Here is a 17,777-nt window from a genome sequence, read left to right as displayed (position 1 = left end):
TGAAATAAAGGGAACCTAAATCTCACGCAGTGCAGGAAACACTCTTCTAATGAGCAAAATCAGTTTAGGTGAGTGCTGCCCAGGTCAAAGCCATGCACAGACAGAAAAAAAAGGAGGGATAAAGTCCAAACAATAACAAAGGCTGAGATTGTGGTGATGTTAACCATTCATTAGTGCTGAGTGACCCTTATTATAAAATCATCTTTGTTGTCATTATTCATCTGGCATAAAATGCTGGCCTGTTAATTCAGACTCAGGATGTTGACAATAGGCGGTCTACAAAGGGCTGAGAAGGCACAGTCTCCCTCCCGATTGGTCTTTCATATGCTAATGAGGGAACTGTTTGGGGTTTACTGGCCTGGTTGGAAATGATTTAGGGCGACACCGGTGCTCTGAGCCTTTATGTTAAGGTTGGCCGTAGGGGCTCATATATCACCCTGATCATTAATCAATTAGCGTCTCCTAGCCACCTGTCGGACACATCGGCACACAAAACATTCCTGCCCTTGGGCAGTTGCTAGACGATGATCAGCAGTAGCAGCAGCAGCGCCACTGCTACCTTCTAGCCCCTCGATAGCCCTCCCCACTCCACTTTATGGTAATACCCTGATGGATTACATAATCACACCCAAATACTGTCACCGACGTCAAGGGCTACTCTCCAAGAGCAGCAGATCTGAGTGGAAGCTGCCACAAACCTTTTACGGGTGCCCCCACCCCCTTACCTCCCAATTCAACACAACGCATTTGCTCTCCGCTGTCACAAACAAGAAAAGAGCGGGCAGAGAGGAATTGATGCAGACCTTGAAGGAGAATCAATAAGCTGACGCCTATTCAAAAGTGCTGAATGCACACCAATGCTGTGTCCTCCGTTGTTTTAAATGCAACTGCCTCCAGTGGGGTATTGATGGTTGCTTGGTATTGACGATGTGACACAATAGCCAAACAAGTGCGCGATGGAAAGGTTCAAACTAACAGGGCATTTGTGAAATAAGTCCAGAAAAGTAAATTTGTTTGTAGATGAACTAACTGCTGCTGACTTGCAGGGTGACAACCAAGTGCTAAACAAATGCACGGCAGACTTCTAACTAACAGCGCACACTTTAATCGTACACAGCCTGGATCTAAGGGTCTGTTATGGAAAGAGAAGGTGAAAAAAGCTGTGCTGAATTTTTTATGGTCTGGGCTTTTTTCAAAACACCAACTGACTTTGTGATCTCATGGAGTCACTCGAGGCACAGTGTGGTGGGACTGAAATACTCCTCAAAGATTTCTGTTAACAGCTGCCCCTCTACTCAACTGCCACAAATTGAGTTTTTTGTTTTTGTAACTGGAGATTTGTATGTAAATTTCACCTCTTATGCAAAGAGCCCTCACTGCCACTAGACAATCCGTTTTCCACAGCCTTGCTTCCTCTGACAATAGACAATTCCCTCCCCTCCCAATTTTTTGCTCCACACTTTTTTTCTGTTATTTGGAACTAATTCTTAAAAGCAGCTGAAGAAATAAGTGGCACTAAAATTAGCACCTAATCCGCCAACCCTCAATGTGAGGACATGGAGAAAGCAGATTTGTCAAGCCTTGATTTAGCAGTATTCTTCCATTATAAAAGTAGCACTCTTCACGCAGCTTAGCAGGACGAAACGGCTCAATCAGTCTCATGTGGAACGTTTAAGCACGAAGGGGGGGAAAGGATGGTGCAATGGCCTATCTGTGAACCCAGAAAGCCTGGCGTCACAATGGTGCCGTTATTAAGCTGCACTCATTGTTATTCCTACCTGTGTTGCACTTTTCACCTTCTGAGGGTTACCCTTTGAAATAGACATTCGCCATCCACTTCCAAAGCTCCCCCAAAAAACAAGAGCTGTTTTACTGAGGGACCGCAAAAAATCTGGGCCACTATGTAGGATGTGCAATGCTGGAGTGGTCACTGGAGACAGAGCTTTTTTCTCCCTTTTTGTCTTTTTTAAAATCCAACCAGCTCAGGCAAGGAGCCAGCTCCCAACATTATCAGGTGGATTTTCACTGCCAGTGGGGGGGGGAAGCATGAAACAAACAGAAACCCCACGAGTGTGTGTGCATGCACATAAGCCCATTGTCCTTGATATTTCAGTTGAATTGATTTCAGAAGATTATTTCAATGATAATCTCACACTTTCTTCCATTTGCTTATCTCTCCAGCTATGTCCCAAAAATGGCAGGGATTTAGGTGTGTGCGGGTCAAAACTAAAGCTGAGAACACTGGGAGTGGAGCTATCTGTTCAGGCTTTGCATATCTAATCATGAATGTATTTCAGAGGCCACAGGACAAATAATAGATATCTTTGGAAAGATAAATCAGGAGGAGGAAAACATCTCACACTTGACTGCAAACACGGAAAGTGAATAGCTGTGTTGCCTTGGTATCTGTATGGCGGTCAAGCAGTATTGGAGAGAAAAATGTTGCCTGAGCAGATAAAGGCTATCCACAGGGTTTCAGGGGCAGCTAGAAGACAGCGGGAAGGAGGAGGATGATGGGTGACAGGGCAAAGGCTTGACCTCATGGGGTCAATAGGTGATAAGTAACATTTATCATACTTACCCAAGCTGCTAAATGAAAAACCAGGCAGCTTCTCTTCTTCACATTTCAATGCCCTAACTCCAATGAAGCTCACACTACTGGCAACCAGATGCCCTGTGTTTATGACAGAGACAAATCCTGGAATCCCTAAGTGGAAAAACATGCCATGCTGGCACACAGTAGCGCCACTGAAACATTACATCACTCTGACGATTTAATGAGCACAGCCTGGATCAGATCAGAAGTTTAAATACCTGCCAAAGCTAATATAAAAGCTTGTATTTCACGCTTCATGAGAGAAGCTGAAAAACAAGCTTCATTTGATAGGACAACAATGGTTTCCACGATGAAGGGCTTGTGGTTGAGGGGGAAGCAAGGAGCGCTGTCTAAGTCCTGAACGCAGGGAATCCATGGAGCCACAACTCAACCACAATGACATTCACATGGAGAAAAATGACAAAGAAGCAATTGAGTGTTGGACTAGATTTGGCACAGACCTATCAGAAAGCACCCCACCCCCAGGGGGCTCCTCGACAGTGGCTCTCTGAAGGATCACGGCAGCTTGGTATTGTTTTGGTGCTCTGGACAAGTGGACAACAGTTGTAGTGGGTACCCTGGGCCATAGGCCAACCGAGAACGAAGACAACGTTGTGCAAATGGACAATTAGGGCACACTCACGCAACGGGCATTCATCAAGTGGAGATGACAGCTAATTTCAGGATTAAAACAAACATGGCCTTCTTGTTGGCCATTTCATAACTTGTGCATGGGCAGAGCATCTACAATGAGGCTACTGGAAGAGAAATGCACATTGAAAATACAAGTTAGGGATGGTGGTTCATTTTCATAGACCGCAACGCCAACGCACAGCAATTTTCATACGCTAACACAAACTACATCTTGTCAACTGCAACACTTTCTCCATCAAAGCTCTCGAGCGTTTCAACTTTAAAGTAAGGAGACATTTCCAGGATTTCTCCATCATCCGATCATTTTAACTTTGTAAAAATACATATTGTGACATACAAGCGTCTTTCTGCTGTTGCTGTTCTGCCAGTATCTCGCATGCTAGAAGATGTGGATCCATATTTTTAAACAGTGGTGTGTTGAGTGTGTGTGTGTGCTCTAAAGTGAGTGACAGATATCCCATCAGGCTCAGGGAGACATCCTTTTTGCTAGAGTGGGAAAAGCAAAAACGTGTCCTAACAAATGTTTTGTTCTTATCGCAAATTAGAAACAGGGATCCAAATCAATAGTCCTTTTTTCCCCCTCAGGTAACTGAAGAACTCACAAAAGACGCACAACAGAAACAAGAGTCAGCTGCAATCATTCATGCCTATCAGTTAATGTGACTGCATGCAGCTCAGGCTAGTGCTCTGTTTAAAGTGATGTCTAAATACTACAAGAGATTGCTGTTAGACAAAGCTGACGTTCAGGAGCCCTTTGATTAATGCAAAAGAGTGCATGTCTACAAGGGATGAAGAGAAACCAAAACGATAATTACTGTTATCTTTATACAGGGTTCTTCCTCCAAAAGAGGAATTTTTAGTTCCTCCCAAAAAGGTTTTAGAGTCAGAGAGAGAGAAAAATGACCCCATTGTCATATACAATTTTCAACGAGGTTGACTTTGAAACTCCATTCTGAGTCTAACAAAAACTACACAACGTAAACCCATTTTTCACTTTTCCTAACACTTGCAGCAGTGCACACCCGTTTCTACTTTGTCAGCAATTGAGCTGCTGACCTGCCAACTGAAGACAAAATTATATATACATTCTACTGTCTCCACTATAATTTAGCAATTTCTTTAAACGGTTATGTTAATTAATCAAGTTAAACAGCCAAACGTTAAGTGTCAAAAACAGAGAAAAGTGAAAAGGCAGTCTTCTCACATGTGCAAAGGTGTGACAACGGGCAGAGTTCCAAGTGTTCTGCAAGTAGTTTTCTCATCATTTCTCACATTCTTGCTTTCCACCACTGTCCATATTCGCTGTTGAACTTTAACAGTCACTTCTGTGCCGACAGTGATGGTTTGACAGTGAACAGTTTGCGCTCTCCTTCTGACTCTTTTCCTCAAACTCACAGTCTGAGCGGTTTTATTTCTCCACAGCCAGCCTTTTACATATCAAGATAGGAAAAGCCACAGTGTTACTATTAATGATAACTTCAAGAGTCCCAGCAGGGTATACCAGTGAGCCATCATACACGATGTCATTACCCTGTAACTGGCAAATGCAAATGGGATGCAGATATTAAGTGTGTTTGTGTAAATGGCACATGATGAAATTTGTGTAAGACTTCCACATGAAAAGACAACTGCAATATCCCTTTTTATGAGGTCAAACAAAGCAATCTTTGAGTCAAGTCTAGCTCATGATTCGAGTCCTTGAGTGTAGCAACAATCATTTTGTTGACATCTTAAGCTAGTGTTTGCTGCAGGGGTCTTAGGTTAGCAGCTAGAAATACATAACATCACAAGGTATCAGCAGGAACCATTCAACACCAACGTCCCTGGGTTCTTTTGCAATTTTTCTTTCTCGACTCTGTGGATCCTTTTTATGTATTAACAACAGCATCCTGTTGTGCCTGGATTTGCCCCCACTCTTTTGGATTTTACATATTTGTCTCTTTGTGGAACATTTATCAATAAACAGACTTGTTGTTATTAAGAGGTGCCGCTTGGATGGGGGGAAAAACATAGTATTGCACTAGAAAGATTCACGGTTATCAGTGATGTAGTTAGGGCTGCTCGATTATGGCAAAAATGATAATCACGATTATTTTCACTGAAATTGAGATCACGATTATTTGACGATATTTATTTAACCCTTTAAGACCTACTATAGAACCAAGTCCACCAGAGCTTTTTTTTTTTTTTTTTTTACATGCTGTAGTGCCATTTGTGGGAGCATTTCAAGTTGCTATACAACTGTTATAGCCCATATTTTACTAATATGTATGCATTAAGGCCATAGTAACTACATTAATTGCAAAAAAGTGCAATAAACTACAAAAAAAAAAAATTGAAAATCGCTTTTGTTTTGTTTACATATATTTCTACTTGGAGAAATTTAAGAGGTTTATCCCTCAAAACTTTAAATACAAAAAAAGTTGCAAAAAATAGTTTACAACAACAGGAAATTTATTTTGAGTGTCTTCATAGTTTTATTTTGGAGATACAGCAATTTTTATATACTGCAGGAAAAACAAAAAACAATCCTATGATGCAAATTTGCAAAGAAAACAGCATGTGCATCATTTCACTGTGGGAAGTGTTACGAACAGCTGATAGGAACGGCAAAGCGTGTTTCTGGAATATTATGTTTTTGTTCCTGCAAGCGCTTTTTATGCAATTTTTGCAAAGCTATATGTGGAACGAAACCGTGACCGAGGACAAGCTGATGGCATAAGATGTAAGTACAACTCCTCCGGTTTCATATGCAAAACAAATTATTGCGCTAGCTTACACGGTTCAGATTCTACAGGGATTTAAAAATAGTTACGCAAAACGGAGCGTGCTGCTCTGACCGGCTTTAAAGGGTTAACAATGACTTTAAAAAAATAATATAAAATAGTGTGCAACACCACTGAAGTTTTTTTTAAACTCTCTTTTCAACCAACAGCAGTCACTCTCCTCTCCAAATAACTTCTGCTTAGCTTTCCGAGCTTCCCTCGGGTCCTCTTAATCAGCGGTCTCCAACCTTTTTTGCGCCACGGACCGGTTTATGCCCGACAATATTTTCACGGACCGGCCTTTAAGGTGTCGCGGATAAATGAGGGAGGGGCTAATAATCGGCTCAGTCATTTTTAATGATCGTTGAAAGCCCAGATCGTAATCGTGATTAAAATTCGATTAATTGAGCAGCCCTAGATGTAGTAATGCTTTAATTTACAAATAACCTAATCCAGGAATAAAACACACACAACTCAAAAAATAGTTTGTGAGTGTATCAAACCTAAAGCATTCTAAGTTTGTTGCAGAGTTATCTGTGGGATGAAGAATGAGGCCATTTTTTAAAATATGCTAAATCTCACCAATCCATTGCCCTCCTTAATTTTCTAAAGCAGGGGTGGGACTGTTGTGGAGGGCCACAACAATAATTTTACAAGCAGAATTAAATCCAGCTTATTTGTGCAGCAGTCCACAACAGTCCCAGTTTCTCACATGACCCTCTTGGGGAAACTAATTGCCCACCTCTGCTCTAAACACCACAGGGCACTGCAGTAAAGTGTCTTCATAATGTAGTGGTTTACACAATCACGATGCAAACGAAAGCCCGGTGGTTTGATTCCGGGAGGGGACATAAATCCCTCTGGGGTTGCGTCAGGAAGGGCATCTGGCGTAAAAATGTGCCAAATCAAACATGCGGAGCGCCCCGCTGTGGCGATCCCTCGTGAATAAGGGAACAGCCAAAAGTAGCTTTCTTTATCAGGGCGTTGCAGTGAGTGAACCAAAGGAGTGTTACCAAATAAAGCGTGAAGTATTAACAAAAGCCCCTTTTGGATATCAGCTAGAATTACAGCCTCACACTTGAATGCCTCTGGCAACCAAGTCAAGCTGCAGTTTAGAATCATCCCTGCTTCTGCTATAAGGGCACCGAATAACATTTAATGAACATTTGGTTATAAAACGTCATCGGTCCCTCCGTTTCCTCTGGGCATTTGAGTGATTTACTAGTTACTACTAAGCACATGACTTAGAAAATTGTGAAAAACATTTGAGGTCACAGTGAACTTGAACTTTGACCACCAAACACTAATCAGTTTATTCTTGAGACCAAGTAGATGTTTACGCCAGATGTAATTGCAATTATTGAAATGACAAGAATGACAGGGATGGGATGGGAGGTCAGAGCGACTTTCCCTTTAAAAAAATAAAAATCAAACAGAGTTTTTGTGCTAAATTTGAAGAAATTCCCTCAAGATTCTCATAAGATCTTACAAGCACAAGAATGTAACTAGTGGGCGATGAGTAAATATACTCTCACCATAACAAAAGAGTGTTTGAACGTGGAAAACACCTCTAAAAAGGTCAACAGTTGGCTAAAACCTGCACTCAAACCTCAGTATGTCTACATCCTGTTCAGACCTCCATGCCACAAGAAGCATGCATGTCACAATGCAAAGCAAAGGCACCAAACTATAAAGTTCGGGTCCAAACAGATGTGGATGAATTCAATGATAAAAGTCAGCGTATGAATTGGCAACAAAATTGAGCAGGCAGTGACAGATTACGAATACGTACAAATGTGAGGTTCTGTGGATATCACTCTGAAACATGAAGAAGAGTGATGCAGAGAAGCCTGCTGGAACAGAGTCAACACACTTTACACGCACAAGGCCTGGAAACAACACGCTTGGGGCTTCCACCTTCATTGAGATGAAAATGGACCTCCTCGAGAGGAAATAAAGCCATTTTTAACTCCCCCCCCCTCGCTTCGAGTCAGCCTCCCATAATATGCCCAGTCAATGGACTGTGGGTCTATTCAACTGCAGGCAGCCCACAGCACAGCCATAAATAATGTAGGGCAGCTCACATGAAACCCTAATCACCATTGTGCTGTCACCCAACAGAGAAGATTGCTTGTTTAATTTACTGCACCGCATCTGTCTCAGTTCTGCCCAATTTAGTTTCAGAGTTTCAGCGGGCAAGTACTCCAAATATTTATCAATATGCTTTTCACACAATGCCAAATCAATAAAAAACAAACAAATAAATAAATAAATAGTAATGTGTAATTACGTCCGGCTGTGTTTGTCAAAATTCTTTTGGTGGGGTGGGGGGGGTGTTTGTTTGTGCTTTTTGGGGTGATGATGTGCGTTTTTGTCCTGAACAACAAACCAAAAAAAACCCAAAACTGCATCTTGTGTAACAACAAAGGCTGGCTGAGAAAAAGCCATCAACACTCAATAACCAGAGCTCATTACTGGCAATATACAACATACTTCATTACATTACTATTCCATTAGCATGCTCCCATTTGCATATTCCAGTCACCTCCTTACCGAGGCAGTTGATCATAAATGGCAGCCATATGCTGTGTGGTGCGCCATATTACAGAATTATTACTGCGACACAAAAAGCAAAAAAAAAAAAGTGAATTATGTTGACATGAAATGAAGTACAAAACCAATCAAAAGGATCCGCCGTTAACGATAGCGTCTCGCAGTCTCATTGGCTGAAAGTGTATCATTTCAGGCCACAGGTTATGGTGCCTCGGTAAAAAAAGAAAAAGAAATCTGCAAACCTGACAGCCTAGTTTAACAGACAGGGTGCATTTCTGCTACACCTCCTTTAGTTGTACTGTACATCAAGTTTGTTCATGTCTAAACTGCCAAAATAAACATTGTTTTGCTGTTTTTATTGGAAAAATTGATTGGGGCACAACAAAGCTACAGAAAAGTAAATGTAATTGGTTTTAAAAATTCTTTTCTACATTCTTTTTGGGTATTTCTGGCTTTCCATCACCTTCTCCAGCTGCAAACGCAGAAATCCTGTCATCTAATGGGCTCTGTGCTGCAACGTTCCAGCACGACGATGATTTGGTGTGATGGCTCTTCATCGGGGCTGGCTGCATTGAGATGATAGACCAGGGAGACAGAATAAGTAGCAGCGGCTCACTAGCTTCACAGACTCGGCGGGCACAAGCCAAGACAGCAGAGCAGTACGATAACGATGCTATGTGCCGAGCCACTTACAGGAGCTGCCTATTCGTGCTAGCAGCAGCGAGCGCGGTATCATCTTGTTCAGGACCATTATCTCACCACCGCTCTGTTCTCCTCACACTGATAAATGTGGCCTATAGCAACTTGAGCTAATGTGCAAGCAGCTGCAACCACGGCATCTGGGTAATACACTGTTGACGGCCACATACGCCCACACAGGAGGCACAATAGAGAGGATTTGTTCCACTAAAATCAGTGTGAAGATGCCTTGGTTTGTGCAGTGGTTTAACATTAGCCAATGCTACTTCTCGGGAAGGACGCGGGAGCTGTCAACCGCCTCACTTAGAGAGACGTTTGTTTGTTTGTTTTTTTTAAATGGGGAGCAGACCAGCCAAACGTTATCCTCCAAGTAAGAACTAAAATATCAGTGTAACAAATCAAGGCAGAAGATGAGACTAAATCTGCATTTTCTCTTACACACCTTTTTGGAAATATTTAACTAACAAATACATTCAAATTACATCGGTGTCAGCAAAGTGGACATGAAAACTGAATGCTATGACTGACTGCACATTCACACTTGGCACAGAGAAATACGCATATTATCAAGAAGCACTTAAGGACAGATTGGTCGGTCAGACATCTGTGTAAGTGACACTGGCTATCTAGCTAGCTGTCTGACTCATGACAGCAGAAGGTTAACTTGGCAGCTCAGCTGTACAGCGCAGCTCTAAAAGGAATATTAACAGCATGTCCCTCAGTGCTGACGGAGAGAGAAAGAAAAAGCAGAGAAAAAGGAGAGATGGAGAAAACGCAAGGAGCAAAAGGGGTGGGTGTGCAAATCCAATTTCCAGTGACGGTGCGTTCAGGATCACCGTTTCGCTAAAAGAACATATCATCTGTCAAAGTTAATGGCAGTGTCCTCGGGAAAATGAAGGAAAATAGAATGAAGACCGTTCATTAAGAAGGTGGGGGACGGGGGTGTGTCGAAGCCATCGGTCTGCTCCGCCGTCTCCGCGGGAAAATAAATATATACCCGAGCTATTATTTGTGCATTTAGAAGGTGGCAGTGCAGTCGCAATCAAGAGCCAGTTCACATGCGGCAGAGGTAATATTAGTGCAGGAGCAGTCTGCGGGCTCAAACACCGAGCTATCGCTGGGAATGAAGAGGTCGCCCGGGCTGCCTGGGAGGACGGTTGGCAGGCTAGCTAACAGGCCCAGCCAGGCTGTCTCTCACTCAGAACTGTGGATGTACTCAGTGGAAGCAATTGATACCATTGTTTTATGGAGAGGAGGGTGGAGGGGGATTAAGAAGCAACAATAGGTCTCTTTCACTGGAAATGTCAGCCGTCACGCTGGGGGACTGTCCGACTGGGCAGAGACACTTCTGCAAAAAGCCAAGGTACAAAATGAGTGTGGAAAATAGTATGAAATTTTGTGACAAGTGCAATGAAACACTGCGACACAGGCCAGAAACATCCACATGCCAGCTGGTAGAAATGCAATCTCAAACATGCAAAATAAGCTGTGGGAAACTTTACAACAAAGATCAGTCAAGCCATGTCAACCATAAATACAACCCCCTCAGTGTAGTATTATTTTATGTGATCTTGAAGTGGGGAAGGGGATCAGCGCTTCAATTCTGCAGTAAAACATCAATGGTTTCAAGGTCTATCAAAACAATGTGCAGCTCGAAACAGATTCTAAATCAATAACCTGGATAATAGGTTATATGGGTCTTTAGCTCAGCCTCATTAGGAAAAAAAGGAGACAATCGTGGCCTCATTCTTCAGGCAAATTAACATAGCGAGGAACCTAAAATAACAACCGATGATCCATTCTGGGACGTTTTATTAAGAGACTATACAACAGAGAGACACAAAGTTCTTTCTCTGAGTGCTTTGATAACCCAGCTGGCCTTGGACCTCTTTGAAAATGTTGCTCCGAAGGGTTGAGGTGAATATAAAGAACAAATGGAAGCGAGGCAGCCTGCCGCTTTAAGACTGAGATGATACCAAGTTATTCTACCACTCTGACCTAATTGCTCTCTTGCTCTCCCAACATGAACACTGGGAGCTGTGCACTCTGACACGTAAAGATTATTTAATACCATCAAAGCCATTAAAAAAAGGAATAAAAGGAAGGCAGCATAAAAAGGAAGGGGGAGTTAACCCTCACGTGACTGGCAGCACCAGGCACGCTAGTTTGCTATGTGGAGAGCTACAGAATTGGAATCAGTATGCAAAAGCAGGCCTGTCTAACTGCCGCCGGCCAACATGAGCGGAGCTCCCACATCACAGCGGCTCCACTCCCCCTCCAAAAAAAAAAAAAAAAAAAAATCCCACTCGGCTTCAGCTACACTCTCCTCCCACCCTTCTTCTCTCCTGCTTTTCCCACACTCGCCCCAGTCCCAAAGGCAACGACTACGTCATTGGGCACCACAGAAAAACCACAGTAATATCCTAATTTATTTCTACTTATTCTGACAGACCGTGGGCCCGTTTCATTTGGGTCAAGGCTGGTTTTATTAGTGTAAAGCCACACTGTGCGGTTCCACTGGACTCCATTTGTAGAAGCATGTTTGCTGCTTACTACTCTTTACGGCAGCATCAGTAGTCAAACACCTGTGCACACCAAATAGATTCTAAGAAATAAAAGACAAAAAAAGAAACAAACCCCAATCTTCACATCAGTTTTTCCTATTTACAGCAAGTCGAACTCTTATTTCTGCTGTGTGGTTTTCACTAACAAAACATCTAGCAATCAAAATCTGACAGGGCGTTGGTGCGACTGGGGTAGAGGTGTTTACCATTCAAAAAGCACTGGGTGACACCTCTAGTTGCAGTGAACTTGGTTCCTCTGTCAGCACATGCTGACTTCGTACTGTACAGTCATAACCTCGTGAGTCAGCCTGGCACATCATCAACAGGGTAGCAGGCTACTGTGGCCAGCAAGACTACTACAATCAAAGCACCTGACAGACGCCATCCTTATAACGGTAAAAGAAGAAAAGAAAAACATACTTAAGTCCAAAAGGAGGTCACTAAAAATGCATTAATTCAATACACAAGCCTTATTATAGTGATATAATATTACACCACATATACATATTAGTATATAAATGTGTGAATTGTGCAAAAAAAAAAAAGAAAACCCCAAAAACTAAAACAAACCTTCAAATAAATTCCTCTCATCAAGAACAATGCAAACAACCGTTAATAACTCACCACGTATCATCTGCTGAATTCACTAGTTCCATGTATGATGAGAAAAACTGTCATCACATGTAACCAAACTCATAGAGCAAGGAGCTACTGACTCACCACTGCCATGCCAAACCAACAACAACAAAAAGAGAGAGAGAGAGACAAAAAAACCCTTTCTAGTGTTTGAGTTGAGTCTACAAACTATAGAGGAAGCAGAGGGACACGCCGAGGGCGTGGGGGAGGTGAGGTGGCAAACTGAGTGTGCCACTGCCTCTGCTGACATGATGATACATTTAGGGCACACGAGGCCTTTGACTGGCACGGTTCACACGAGAAGAGTCGCTGCTTTCCGCCAACACTTGTCACAGAAGTTCTGACTGCATCACAGAAACCACTCCTGTCACTTTTTTTACTAACAAATGCGACAGTGGGCAGTATGACTAGGTCTTTAGATCTTTAATAGACCTTCTGAGAACAAAAAAAAAAAAAAACCAAAAAAAAAAACAACCTTTAAAATCTTACTAGCATGAAAACGGCGTGTGACTGCAGGAAACCCTTTCTCTGAACCTCGCTCAATTAAAACACTACTATGAGATCTGCTCGCGAGTGCCAGTATCATGCCTTTCATATAACCCCGCAGCTTATCGGGAACTGTATTTTTAGAACACAATGATGAGCATGCGTGACATCAGATCAGGTACCACAAGATGGCTAGACAGCAAACACAACAATTTTATGCAAAATGTCTGAAGGTTATTATCAAAAATTTTCATCAGAGTGACAGCTTACTGGGTAGGAAAGAATAATCTTGTATTCAGGCCAAGCCTTGCCAAACCGTGGTGAGGGCACAGCATTTAACTGTGAATCACACCAAGACGGGAGGTGACAGGGTGGGAAAACCCTCAAACACCCCAGATTTCCCAGTGAGTGACTCTTACCCTAATGCATCTTGCTCTGAATGTCACAGACTGTCACAGGAAAGGTCGGGTATCTTTTTTCCTTTCAGTGCCACCCTGCGATCGCTTCCCCCTGTAAACAATCAGTCTGCCCTGCTCTGCAGCCAGCAGAGAAGATCTAGAGAGTCATAGCTTAAATAAATAAATCACTCAACAAATCCTACACAGGAAATGAGGGTTCATTCAAACACAGGGAAACATCTCTACAAAGTACCGCTATCAACAGAGGGTACAGAACACTGTAATCTGTGGTTTATAAGACAACATTTTACAAGACAACACTGCAGGATTTTGATGCTGCAGGGTATACTTAAAGACTCCTGACATTTAATTTGAGGTGATGCAGACGCCTTAAATCGCCACATTATCTTGACAGCAGATAATCGAGAGTGTTAACAAATTGGGGGAGATATCTGTCAGTTTGCCAATGTACCTTAAGGCTATAAAGAAAAGCAACAGAAAAAAAGCATGTGGCTGTTTTTGTTACAGTACTTTTTTCCCCCCTTCTCGGGTCAGCAGGTATGCAGCTCAGTTTCAGAGCACCTTGAAAGTATTGCAAGCAGTGGCTGGTGCCTCTAGTCTGCACACCGAGGAAGTGGCTCGGTATTAATTATGCACTGGAGCAAAGTTTACCTCCAGCCTGAAGTAGCCCACAGCCAAACAATGGTGAGCGAAATGTGCATAACGCACCATGTGAAATGAAATACTATCTCCCCACATTCCGCTGTTCCGACGCTGCCAAAAACACTAGCTTTTCTCTGAGAGGGTAACAGAGACATCCAGACACACATTACAGGGTTTTCCCCTCCTCCTCTTTTAATCCGTAAATCCCCACTTTCTCAACAGCCAAGCTAGGTGGACACCGAAACGGCTCTGCTAATTAAGTAAAGGAAGCTGTCAGCACTTAAATGTGACCCGGTGTCTTTCCAACCTCCACCTAGGCAAAGACGCGTTAGCTCTGACATGCTAGCCGACCTAAGAAGCGTCGGATTCGCACACTATAACGTCGCTCGGTTAAACACACCTATGGTTTATTTTTTATTTTTTTTGCTTAATTGGCCATGAGAACGCCAACTTGACAGGGAGTTTTATGGTCAGGCTGTCCAGTACGCTTCTGACAATGAACGGCGTTAAAACAAACAAACAAACAAACAAAAAACTGTCACACCCGTGCATTTAATGACCGTGCCGACTCGTGACGCGTTCAAAGTCCTCCAGGTGTAAAGCGGACAGGTTACTACGGTGCCTGGCTAACCCCCCGAAGGAGACCCGAGAGCTGGACACATGCTGTCAAATGTTGTCTAGCTGTCAATGACAAGTGTATGGTAATACCTGGGACCTGTTGACTCCTCCTCCTGCCGCTGCTGCTCGCCTCGGACTGCTGCTGGAAGTTCAGTCGCGCCGCTGTATTTCTAACGCGGGTTGTACTCTCTTTTTTCTTTTCTTTTCTTTTTTTTTTGAAAGTTTTCCGCCGACTTCTCAAAATCTCCAAAAAACGGTGGCCCTCACGAGCGCTGAGTGAGTTAACCCCCACCGGGCAAACAGCGGGTAAGAAGTCGGCGAGTGGCGTTCAGAGAGCAAGCAAGTTCGAAACGACGTTCGCAGAAGCAACCATGGCAGTCACGTTCTCTGGCTGTGAAATCCAACACCAGCCCTGACCCCGCCCCCTTTCTCTTATGGGGCCTGTCATCGAAAAAGTGGATGTCCTGTTTCTCTCCAGATGTGCTCCGCGCGCTGCTGCAACCAAGCGAGGCAACAAGAAGGAGCACTCACTTTGTTTTGGTTGCATTTTTAATGCGTTTCTTGCAGCTCGTTTATGCTCCGTTAAAAATAAATAAAAACACAGTTTTCTATCATTCTCTGTATCTAAACAATGAAACCAAGCACACAGTACAGACATGAATTTTTATTATATTTTATTTACTTTTTTTTTTGACAAAACAGCTTCAACTTAAAATGATTTCGACACTTTAAAAAATTCCATATCATCGCGGTGGGACGGGAAAGCTGTGCAGTCTTTCTGATTTTTGTTCAAATATGTATTATCAGCATAAAATTTTAAACGATCCCGCCGCCGTTGCGTGACTATGTCTCGGTGTCATGCTGAGAACACCATTAAAGCCTCTAAAATATCTTCCATCGCAGGTTGTGCTGTTCCCTTTTGTCACACCGCATTTGGGCAGTCGGCTTCTTCTGTTTAATCCTCCACTCAGAGGAATGCTCCACCTGAGCGCATAAAGAGGGGCCGCGCTGTCAGTGGCTTTCAAGCATAATTATGCATCTGTTTAACAGCCATGTGTTCGGTTAGTCTGCATTTTAATTTTGTAACACGCACCTTACATTTGTCTATGTTTAAAGAGCTGTTATGCATATTATACGGTACTGTGCAAAAGCCTTGAGCCACCCATAATTTGGGAAATGGATAAAGGGATTACTCAACAACATGTGCAAACATACAAGTAAATACAGAATATGAAGCAAAAACTGAGTGTTTTTCTGACAAATTTGATCATATTTGGTAGGATCACCTAAATTCTACTACACTCTCTGTGCTCCTTCAATATTGCTATTCTCTGCTTCAGTAGTGTTGAGCTCCGGACTTTGGGGAGGCCAGTCTATGGCTGAGAGTGTTCCATGTGTTTTTCCAGGTATGCTTTTACTGCATTGCTAGTATGTTTGGGACCATTGGTGTGCTGAAAACTGAAGCAGATGTTTTCCAGATGACATTGTGGATCCAAATCTGACTGTACATTTCTGCATTCACAACTCCAACAATTTTGACAGAATCTCCGATTCCACTGGCTGAAAAGCAACTCCAAACTGTGACACAGCCTCCACCATGTTTTACAGAGAGTTTTACGTACTATTTTTGCTTTGTTTTGTTTTTTTGCTTGAATAGTTCACAGGTCCCTGTTAGGTGGGTTAACAAACAAACAGACAAACCAACATTCCAAAAATGGTCAGGTACAAGGACTGGACTGAAAAAGAGTGAAAAAGCAATCGATGTCCAAAGAAAAACCACAAAGCACTTGCTTCGATAAAAAGGTTCACTGTGGGGACCAACATTTAGATCTGCCTTCCCAGAACCACTACTGTTTTACTTTTACCTGTGTCTTTGAAGGCGTACTGTTAAAAGTAATCAGAAGCGATGGCTAACTGCTTGAACAAAACGCAAACAGATTTGTGTGGATATGCCGTCATCAGCTGTAGCACTGGTGAGTGTATACAGACTGGGTAATCCAGTCTGTATACACTTTACACATAAACTGTATTCCAGGAAAAAGGACAGGTCCTCCTCCGTCTCTCAGACATGGTGGCTGCATTCGAATGCTTTCCAACCCAGAAAGCAACATTTTGTGACAGGTGGCAGATGTGAAAGCCCTTGTCCCTTATGACTGGGCAAAAGGCCACAAGAGAGCTAGTGACATATTTTCCCTCTGTGGTATCTTCTCAGTTGCTTTTCATCTTTCCCTCAGAGCACTGACACTGCTACAGAGAGAGAGCAAGCGTCAGTATCCTCCTTGTTCTCCCCTGCTGCCTTTAAGGCTTTCCTATACAAAAGCTGTGAGTGTCACTAAACTGTGTCAGTTGTCACACATCACCACACAAGTGAGGAATGCATTGCTGGGGGGGGGTGCTGGTTGTGACACGGGACACGCAGGCATGCGAGTAAGCGTGGAATGAGGGAGTCGTCAAATCCTAAAAGTATGCTCTGGTGGAAGTTGTTGCTGTCATAGGAGAATGGCTGTAGAGATGGAGCTGTCTTATTTCACCGCTTCCTGACAGGTGAAACTTGGCCCCAGCATGCATGTGTTCATCTAGACTGGATAGACTCAGACTCATTTACCCAACTGCAGTGTGGGGATTTGTATTGTGAAGCTTTGTGTTTCCTCTACATATCTCTAGGTTGGATAGTGAGGCCTCTAGGGTCTCCTTAGCCCAGCTGCATCCTCTGCTTGTAGCCAGCTTTAAAATGGAAGTTACTGGAGCTGAATCTTAACGGTTCCCCAGTCCAGCGCTGTCTAGCAGAGCTAGCCTCTGCTCTGTAATAGTGATATAGACTGCATTTCAGCATCTACCGTAGAGCCATCAGAACATGTTAAGCAAAGTGAAACGCCGTGTGCTGCATGCTTCGTTTAATCAGCCTTTAACATGCCCTCATACAAAGCTCTCATACTGTCTGGCTTGACAGTACCTTTAAGGCACTTGCGCTAACTTTTTGTTCAGCTACAGGCAGAAAATGTTGACATTGCTGAAAAATACAGAGATTTTAATGCCGCTTTCGCTTTTTTCAAAGAGCAGCAAAGAGTAACAGACAAGCCTGACAATGGCTTGAAGGATTAAATACAGCACGCACACAGCACATGCAGGTTGGAGAAGCTCACTC

The 17,777-nt window shown here is 43.0% G+C and overlaps 1 protein-coding gene across 8 annotated transcripts in view; it reads right to left on the bottom strand.

Annotated features, from left to right (window-relative positions):
- raraa (retinoic acid receptor, alpha a) overlaps positions 1–15,057 on the bottom strand; it is a 143,894-nt gene extending 128,837 nt beyond the window's left edge. For all 8 annotated transcript variants that reach the window (XM_082543434.1, XM_082543435.1, XM_082543438.1 and 5 more), the window contains exon 1: positions 14,723–15,057. The gene's annotated coding sequence lies outside the window, so the exon portion shown is untranslated. The remainder of the gene's footprint in view (positions 1–14,722) is intronic.
- Between the last annotated feature and the right edge of the window lie 2,720 nt (positions 15,058–17,777).

This window comes from Aulonocara stuartgranti, assembly GCF_965226115.1.
Source record: "Aulonocara stuartgranti genome assembly, chromosome: 8".
NCBI lineage: Eukaryota > Metazoa > Chordata > Actinopteri > Cichliformes > Cichlidae > Aulonocara > Aulonocara stuartgranti.
The sequence above is the reverse complement of the archived record's forward strand: the minus strand, read 5'-3'. Positions and strand labels throughout refer to the sequence as shown.